This window comes from Triturus cristatus, chromosome 5_1 (assembly GCF_964204655.1).
Source record: "Triturus cristatus chromosome 5_1, aTriCri1.1, whole genome shotgun sequence".
Taxonomy (NCBI): Eukaryota; Metazoa; Chordata; class Amphibia; order Caudata; family Salamandridae; genus Triturus; species Triturus cristatus.
In genome coordinates this window covers 916,376,718-916,385,893 of record NC_140587.1, presented here as the reverse complement: position 1 = coordinate 916,385,893, position 9,176 = coordinate 916,376,718, and the positions used below count along the sequence as shown (strand labels likewise).

Below are 9,176 nucleotides of genomic sequence, written 5' to 3'. Positions count from 1 at the left end.
ACACACACAAACCATGAGCCTTTGCAACAGACCCACTGCTGCCAGACACCACAGAACCAGACTACAAGCGACACCACATCTTACACTTGCACACCTTCACACGACCACCCTCACAAACACCCTCTCATCACATTCACACACACACACAACCATCCACACCCCCCCCAACATCCACACACCCCCACACCCACACCATCCCCACCCACACCCCTCACCATGCCCACTACCAAGAATCCAAAGTTCAGTCACCGAGAGTTGGAGGTCCTTGTTGATCAAATCCTCAGAGTCGAGCCACAGATCTTTGGAACATTGGTCAGAAGCACCAGCCAGGCAGCCAAAACAGCCATGTGGCAGACCATCGTCGATGCTGTGAATGCTGTTGCGGACACCAGGAGGACCAAGCAGGATTGCCAGAACAGGTGGTACGATCTGCGGAGGAGGGTCAGAGCCAAGAGACAGGAGGAACACGACCAGGCCAACGCCACCGGAGGAGGGCCCTCCCGCAGACCCGTACAGTACCATCCCTGGGAGGAGAGGGTGATGGCCATACTGCCGGTGGAGGCAGTTGAAGGAGTAGAAGGACTCCGAGACCCGGGTGAGTACACAAACAACGCACCTCACATGGGGGGAACTGCAACCACAAACAAAATTACTAACAGGCACGCAACCACCACAAGCCATCGCATTACTCAACCACACTCCATGAGCAGGCACATGCCACTGCTGCCACCATGCCCCATGCACCCAGCTGGACAATGTCAAGTCACAGGCCACAGAAGACAACAACACATGACACGGTAACCCGGATGGCGGGAGTGTGGGCACCAAGAATCACATAGTGCGACTCCAAAGCAGACAACAATGCCCTCTGCCCATATGGCCTAGGTCACAGCCAGACAAACACTGTGTCCCAACACAGGAATGACTTGCCAGCAAATGGCGGATGCCTTGCATCAACACATGGGGGTGAAGGCACTGTTTTGCACATGCCAGCAGCTAATGAACAGCCAACAGTGTGAAAGAGTGGCAGCACACACCACCACAGCAGCAGCGCACAGACACACAGCAGACAAAATGGGTGCCTGGAGATCAGAAACAAACTCACATCAACAGGCCAAGGGCCACTCAAAGATCTGCTAACAGTGTGTGCCCAGGAAGCTGGGCCAAGGTGACAGAGGGTGACACACGGAGGGAGGGAGAGGGGGACACAGAGGGAGGGAGAGGGGGACTGAGAGGGAGGGAGACACAGGAAGATGGACAGAGGGAGGAGGCTGACACACAGAGGGAGGGAGAGGGGGACACAGAGGGAGGGAGACACAGGAAGATGGACAGAGGGAGGAGGCTGACACACAGAGGGAGGGAGAGGGGGACACAGAGGGAGGGAGACACAGGAAGATGGACAGAGGGAGGAGGCTGACACACAGAGGGAGGGAGAGGGGGACAGAGAGGGAGGGAGACACAGGAAGATGGACAGAGGGAGGAGGCTGACACACAGAGGGAGGGAGAGGGGGACACAGAGGGAGGGAGAGGGGGACACAGAGGGAGGGAGAGGGGGACACAGAGGGAGGGAGAGGGGGACAGAGAGGGAGGGAGAGGGGGACAGAGAAGGAGGGAGACACAGGGAGAGCAAATCAGTCCTTTGGTGTGTGGGAATGTCTGCTCGTCAGCAGGTGGACTGCGTGCATGTAGACAAGGGTGCCCAGTGCCAGAACCCCCCCTCTTCATCATGGCAAAACGCAGGGCCATGTTACAACCTGTACACGAGCACAAGGACAGCCACCTGCATCATATGAGTGTGTGGATCCACTCCATGTGCACATGTACAGTGCTACAAGGAAGGCGCAAACGCATAGCTCGGCACACATGCACACTCCACTGCTGACTGCAGTCACACTTGACGCAGCAAGTAAGACTGTGCCACACATAGTTAAAGGAGCCAAATTGGTGCCCAAGGGACACACACATGCACAAGTGCACTGTGAGTGGAATGCAAGACAGATCCTAATTCCAAGAGGAAATGTGCCAACTTTGTAACGGATGCAACATGGATGTTGCATGGATCAAAAGTAACATTGTCTCTCTCACACACAGGTCAACGTCGTGCTGCACCCCCCAACACTGGGGGGGAACACTCACAGGACCCGGATCTGCAGGAGACCGATCCCACCGGCAGCGACCACTCTCACCACTCTGCGGACGACCCCGACCGACCTGGCCCCTCTGGTGTCCAACCACCTGCAGCACCTGCGTCAGGTACAACCGTGCCAACCACCACCCCCACTCCTGCCACATCCCAGGAGACACCCAGGATCCCTGCCCCAACACCACAATGCAGCCAGGCTCGCCAGGAGGGACACGGTGTCCCGGGCACCCAGGAGGAGGCAGGCGACAACGCCAATGCCACCCCTCAGGGGTCCCGGAGACCCCATGTGCCCACAAGTGCAGGCCAGACGCAAGTGGGCAGGGGTGGTGGGAGTGGAGAGCGGCGGAGGCGCGAGCCTGACCAGTTGGCTGGGGATCCGGTATTTTCCCATGTCCGTAACATCCTGGACTCATACCGGCAGGACACCACGGGCATGGCCCAGGTTGTGTCCGTCCTCGAGGGGATCAAGGTCCAGCAGGCCCAGCAACATGCGGAGCTAATAGCCTGTCTACAGCTACACCAACGGAGGATGGAGGACAGACAGGCTGAGCAAGTGACGGCGTCCCAGGGGATTCACGCTGAACTCCGTCGGATGGCCGACACCATGGCCGACCCTCCCTGTGCCAGAAGGCGGAGAACATCACCACCCACAGGGAGGGATCATGAGGAGGAGGAGGAAACATCCGACGGAGCATCCCAGACGTCGTCACGGCCTGCTGCTGAGGTTCCCCGCAGGAAGCCGGGTCGTCCACGGAAAGGACCGTGAGGGTGGCTGCTACATCACCATCTCCCAGGACACCTGGCCTGGCACCTGGCCCACTGGAGCAACAGCATCACAGCATCAAGAGACATTCTCTGCCACATGGCCCTGCTGGTCACTGGCTGACCAATGTTGACAAAGACTGTGGCATGGACTCTGAGGATTTCCAATGGCAAGGACACCAACTCCCCTACTGAACTTTGGATTCCCTAATCCCGGAAAGGCCCTCACTTGGCCCCCCCCCCCCAATAATAAATCACACTATTAAGAGTAGATGCCTGCTGGTAGCATTATTACCTAACATGTGTCTTGTACAGTCTAAACATGCCTGAGTCATCTGTTCACTTCAACCATCCACACCCTGGGGCCTGAGTCTGGCACAGGACACATGGGTCACAGTTTTCTAGGCAAGACAGACATGGAGCACCATACACACCCGTGATGGTCAGAACCAGCTGAGGGGGTGGCCGAACAACCGTGCTGACAGACACATTGAGTACAGCAACAGTCATGCGCAGAGGTCAGGGATCCTGGCCCGTGTCCTGGGGGGCACCCAGGTACGTGTAGACAGGTGGCAGAACCATGTCCTGCAAGCTTGAGTCCGGTGGATGCAGAGAATGGGGTCATGGATAACGTTGGATGCATGGGGATGGCACATGTCACAATACCCACACAGTCATGGACATCATGCCCATTACACAGTCTCAGCCCACACACACAGCTTGCATCTTGCCACTCGACACATTGACACAAAGCCACAATCAGGGAATACCATGCCAGACATGCAGGATGCACCGTGCCAACACACCAGCATTGACTGAGAAGAGGCACCTTGGAGGCATAGGGACACCTTTAATAGTCATGTGTTTGGGATTGCAGAGGCAACTTGAAGTACACATGAACACATCATGTGGAGTAACATGTGGCTCCAACACTGGCACCCCCCTTCTGCAGCACAAATGCGTGATAGCCATGGAACTGGCACACAAGTGTCGGATAATAGCTAAATACCCACAGCTGCTCACGGAGAGCCTGCCATACACCATACATCCGCTGATGTGGAAGTCCCACGCCATGTCAAGACAATGTTAACCGGATGTGTCCGAGGGCAGTGTCACACACATTGATGCCTTCATCACAATCCACCATCCCATCACTGATGACTGACAACCAGGCAGCCCATCTATTCAGGTGTACCCAGCTGCATGTCGTGTCCCATGGGGATGCCACATGTCTGCAGAGGACCCAAACCCCGACCGGGGCAGTGTGCACACATCGTGAACAACTGCCACACCCAATACACCCCAGATGCATCCCTTACCCCATGGAGACTTCCAAACGTGTCCGTGCCTGTAACGCTGAGTCAGCCCACGATGCCATGTCCATGAGGAATAGCAGTGCCACAACAATGCAACCAGCAAACGGCATGCGCAGGTACCTGGGGAAGAGAGACACACAAGAAGTCAGCCACAAGAAGCACAGCCACTTGCATGTGCATGTACTCGACACATGTATGTATGACAACATGCTATGTCACAATTATGTCTGGGGAAATACTACCATCACTGCCACCATCACTCCAGTGACACACCCACACACACCTCTGACCCACGTGCCATACATGCAGGTGGAGACACACATCACAACGCATGCCACACGGGGACCAATGCGTGCACACTCAGACCCTGGTACTCACCACTAAGCAAAGAAGTCGCGTATGAGCCGAGTCCGGATGTCCTCTTGCGGCTCCACATCCTCCACATCACTAGCCCCATTGCCAAGCCCTTCGTCCTCCACGGGTGGATGGTCCTCGTCATCTTGATCCAGGATGAGGGGCACAGCTCTTTCAACTGCCATGTTGTGCAGCATGCAGCAGACCATGAAGATCTTGCAGACCTTCGCCGGGGCATATGGGAGTGCGCCGCCGGTCTTGTGGAGGCACCGGAATCGGCTCTTCAGCATGCCAAACGTCCTCTCTATCACTCGCCTTGTCCGGCCATGGGCGGTGTTGTAGCGGAGCTGGGCCGGCGTGATGGGGTTGCGGAGAGGTGTCAGCAGCCAAGGCATGTTGGGATAGCCAGCGTCCCCTAAATGGAAAGCACATGGATATCGTTAGAACAGGCGAAGCGGTAGTGCTGCTCGGCCAAACAGAATACAGGACAGACAGACTGTACCCACCAACAACACATGCACGTTCGTTGCGCAGCTGCATCATCATATCAGGCATCCCGCTACGCCTCATGATGTAGGCATCGTGTGCTGATCCTGGAAAACGAGCACAGACATGTGAAATCACCATGTTGGACAGACACACCACAAGGGCATTGATGGAGTGGTAGTGCTTCCGATTGCGGTACGCCACCTCCCGTGCGTGTGGTGGTACCAAACCTACATGTGTCCCATCTATGGACCCAATGACATGGGGCATCCCTCCCAGGGCATAGAATCCACGCTTGACCTCAGTCATCTGTTCAGGGGTTGGGAACTTGATGAAGTCATCCAGGTGAATCAACATGGCCTCCAAGAAATCATGCAGCACACCGCTGAACATGCTCTGGGACATGCCACCAACATGAGCTATGGTATATTGGAAGGTACCCGTGGCAAGGAAATGTAGGGCAGCCATTACCTTCAGCTGGGGTGTCAGTGCCGTAGGATACCTGTGCTGCGGTTGCAGGTGTGGTGCCAGTCTCGCCGTCAGCTCCAGAATCAACGGTTGGGTGAAGCGGTAGAGCCGGATCCTGTCATTCTCCTGCATGGTGGCCAAGTCTGGAATTCTTCGGGCAACAGGAGGCGCTCTGCAGTAATTTGGAAGTGACAAGGAAGAGTGAGTGCACTACGAGAACAACTCATGTCTACTGAGCACATGTAAATCTGCCAATACACACATGCCACATAGGGAGTCAGGCATGTGCTACATGCCCAGGACACGTATGGATGCAAGGTGACACTCCTTCCAAGACCCAGCCACACACGGTGATTGAGAACCTCCCCATGCCACGCCATGGGAATAGCTGTGTCCCAGTGCAAGTGAACAGCCAGACGCAAGACAGAAGTGACATACACCCACACATCAGCAGAAGTAGGATGCCGATTGTAGAGACTGGTAGCGGAACACCGGAGCCACAGGTCACATGACATTACACTAGGCCTGCCCACACACCTTGCCATGAAGGTGCACATGTCATGACTCACCACACATTCCTTGTGAGGATGCTGACATGGCCTTGTCACGCTACTCCGTGTCCCATGCATACATGTGCACCTCACATCAGATACCACATGTGGCATGGTGTGCGGAACAGTGTGCAATGATAATCTACACACAGACACATGTTGGTTGCTGCAACGGCTGCAGCTTTTGAGGGTGCTACAACATCAACCTGATGTAAATCCCGGACACATAAATGACATAGTCACATTGTGCACTGTGGGTAGTGACAAGTCAGGTTTCATGACCCCTGTACCGGCCATCATGGGACACTTCCGTGTGTTGGTGTCCGTGCCATGCCAGTGACGCTCACCCCAAGTGCGCAGTACGACATGCACACATGTCAAAGGAGTCAAGGGCATGCCTGGCACACATTGCACCCTCACACAGTACACCTGTACACATCTCATCATACATCTGGTGCCTTCTCCACTCAGGAGTTAGAACAAAGGGCAAACCCAATAGTCACTGGGACCTGGGTAACAAACAGTAGAAAAGGATATGGTCCCAGAACATACATAGATTGAAAAACTGAGCAAAGTCAGCAGAATAACAATTGCAACAAATAAAGCATATCAAAGTGTTGTTTAATCACACTTGGAACAGGCACATGAATGCATGTAAGAAACACATTTACAAAAGTGCAGGGTGCCACAAGGAAGGAGAGGGTGTGATGAGTTGGGTAGGGTAATAGGATAAGTGACATGTAAACATTCGTAACGGTTGTACAAATCAATTGCTGTGCACGTTGCTATCGTGCCAAATAATCAGAATGAAAATCAATCATAGGCAAAATTGAGTGAACAGCCTAAAGAGCCATATACAAGCAAAAATACACAATGCTCAATGCACTATTGTAGGTACTGGCGTAGTGAAATGTCGACGTTTCGACCCCTCATCAAGGGTAGGATGATTAGATCCTTACGAGTGGGGTCTTCCTCAGGACAGAGAGGACGGTGAGACAGGAAGGGTAGGCACCTATAAGAACATTCGATCAGTATTAAAAAAAGGGGTAGCGAAGCCAAGCAGAAAAGAGCAGCGAGGCTGGAAATGGAAAGGCTATACCATAATTACCAATTGGGAGAAAGGACATCTAATCAGTGTCAGCTTGGCGTCCGAAGGCGCAAGGGCAAAGAGGCTCCAAAGGCAGGTGGGAGTGATAAACACCTATAACAAATTAAAGGTGACAATGGAATCATTCAAGTAACAATTCATTGGATAAGTTGGGTATAACTCCCTGAAGATGGGAACTTACAATTCTTAGTCGAACCACAGAGGAGGAATTGATTACTCCATCATTACACGCCGCAACGTAGATCGGTGCGTGTTGAGTGAACTAAATCACTTGGAAATCAGCCTCTATAAGTAAATGGAGAGGGGTGCTCTTTTAGTGAAAAACCTAGTAGGTAATCCAAAGCTAGAGAAATAAAGAAATAAACTGCCACAAGGACCTGGTCCCCCAACCTATCATCCGTGCGTTGGGTTGTTACATAATGGAGCGAGAGAATCAGAGAAGCGGGCGCTACTTCTGATGATTAAAAATGAGTAAGCAATGGAAAAGTGAACCGTCATTGCAGACAGGTATTGCTTGCACGTTATGAAAAGAAAAATAATCAGTTAACAAAGCAGCAAATAGAACGTGTAGGGAATCTTAAATCGATTTGTCCAAATAGAACGGAGGTGGGTGGCGTGGTTCCCGTTAAGCAATTACTTAATATGAATACACGGGAAACAAAGACACTTGTTTATATAGGAGCAAGCTATTCGTGTGAATAATAAAAATAGCCAACGTGTGTATGCATATATCGAATTGGGCCAAGTTAAACGAAAGGGAGAGGAGAGGAGAGGTTCCCCTACCTTTAGACGGTGTCCGTGTCTGCTGCACTCGGAACTGGCAAAACACTGAGACCGCGGGCCGGCTGCCTCATATGGAGAACGCAGCCGCCGCGTGACGTTAGAACGGGTGCAGACGCTGGATGCTGTCCGTGACGGTACAATGGAAGAAAGACATCACGGGTACTTCGTCAGTAAACTAATGGTTAAAAAATTTTTTAATCGCAATCGTGGTCTAGAATAAAATAGAAATGACTCACAATGGTATCGCGGAAAAAAGGGGGGTGTTAATTATGGATATTGGAGTGAAACGTGACTCGAAGAGTTACACGCTCAGACGGAGTAATCAGAGAGTAAATGTAAACAACCAGGGGATGCTCTGATGGAGAAAAAATCTGTACATTATAAAAACGCATAAATTAGAAAAATACAAAGCATAAAAGAAGCATAATTCATTTGGAAATGCAAAGTTTGTAACACTACAAGCGAACTCGTGTAGATTGATATTATCTTAATGACTGGTTAGAATGTAGCAAAGACAAGTGGTTGATTCATATAGAGAGAAAACAGTCAAGTTATCATATATACATGGTGTACACTACTCATATGCATATGATGGGAAAAAGGACAGAACGCTCAAAAATAACATTGACAGCTGAAATTATTTTAAAAAAGTCAAATTGTCATATATACAAGGTGTACATTACTCATATGCATATGATGATCAAAAGGACAAAACGTTCAAAAGTGACATTGACAGCAGGTTATGAGCTGAAACACCTGAAGAAAGAGGACAGTGTTCACTAATTGCTGAGAATAGCTAGTTGGGCATTGCTGGGGTCTTGTTCGTTTAAACCCGTTAGAATAGTATCAAATCGAATCATCATTTTAGACTCTCTAATGAGAAGGATAGAGGATATATTGCCTCCCCTGGGTCCCAGTTCGGTTTTCTCCAAAACAATCCATTGCATTTCATCTGGGCGATGTCCCAGTTGGTGATAATGTTCAACCAGAGGTGCACCTGTCACATTGCATCTTATCCTACTTTGGTGTTGCAGAATTCTTGCTTTTACTTTTTGCTGTGTCTGGCCGATGTATAGTTGGCCACATGGGCACAGAATCCCGTAGATGACATTACTGGAATTACAATTTGTATGTGATTGCAATGTAATGGTCTGATTTTTGTATTCAAAGTTTTTAGCTTGCATAGTTGTGGGGCACGCTTTACA

The 9,176-nt window shown here is 51.4% G+C and overlaps 1 long non-coding RNA gene across 1 annotated transcript; it reads right to left on the bottom strand.

The window, feature by feature from the left end:
• Nucleotides 1-6,716: 6,716 nt before the first annotated feature.
• Nucleotides 6,717-7,597, bottom strand: LOC146831598 (uncharacterized). Its single transcript, XR_014961317.1, has 3 exons — nucleotides 7,370-7,597; nucleotides 7,189-7,281; nucleotides 6,717-7,092 (listed from the first exon to the last, which is right to left on the bottom strand). It is a non-coding gene; the product is annotated as an uncharacterized LOC146831598 (long non-coding RNA).
• Nucleotides 7,598-9,176: the final 1,579 nt, after the last annotated feature.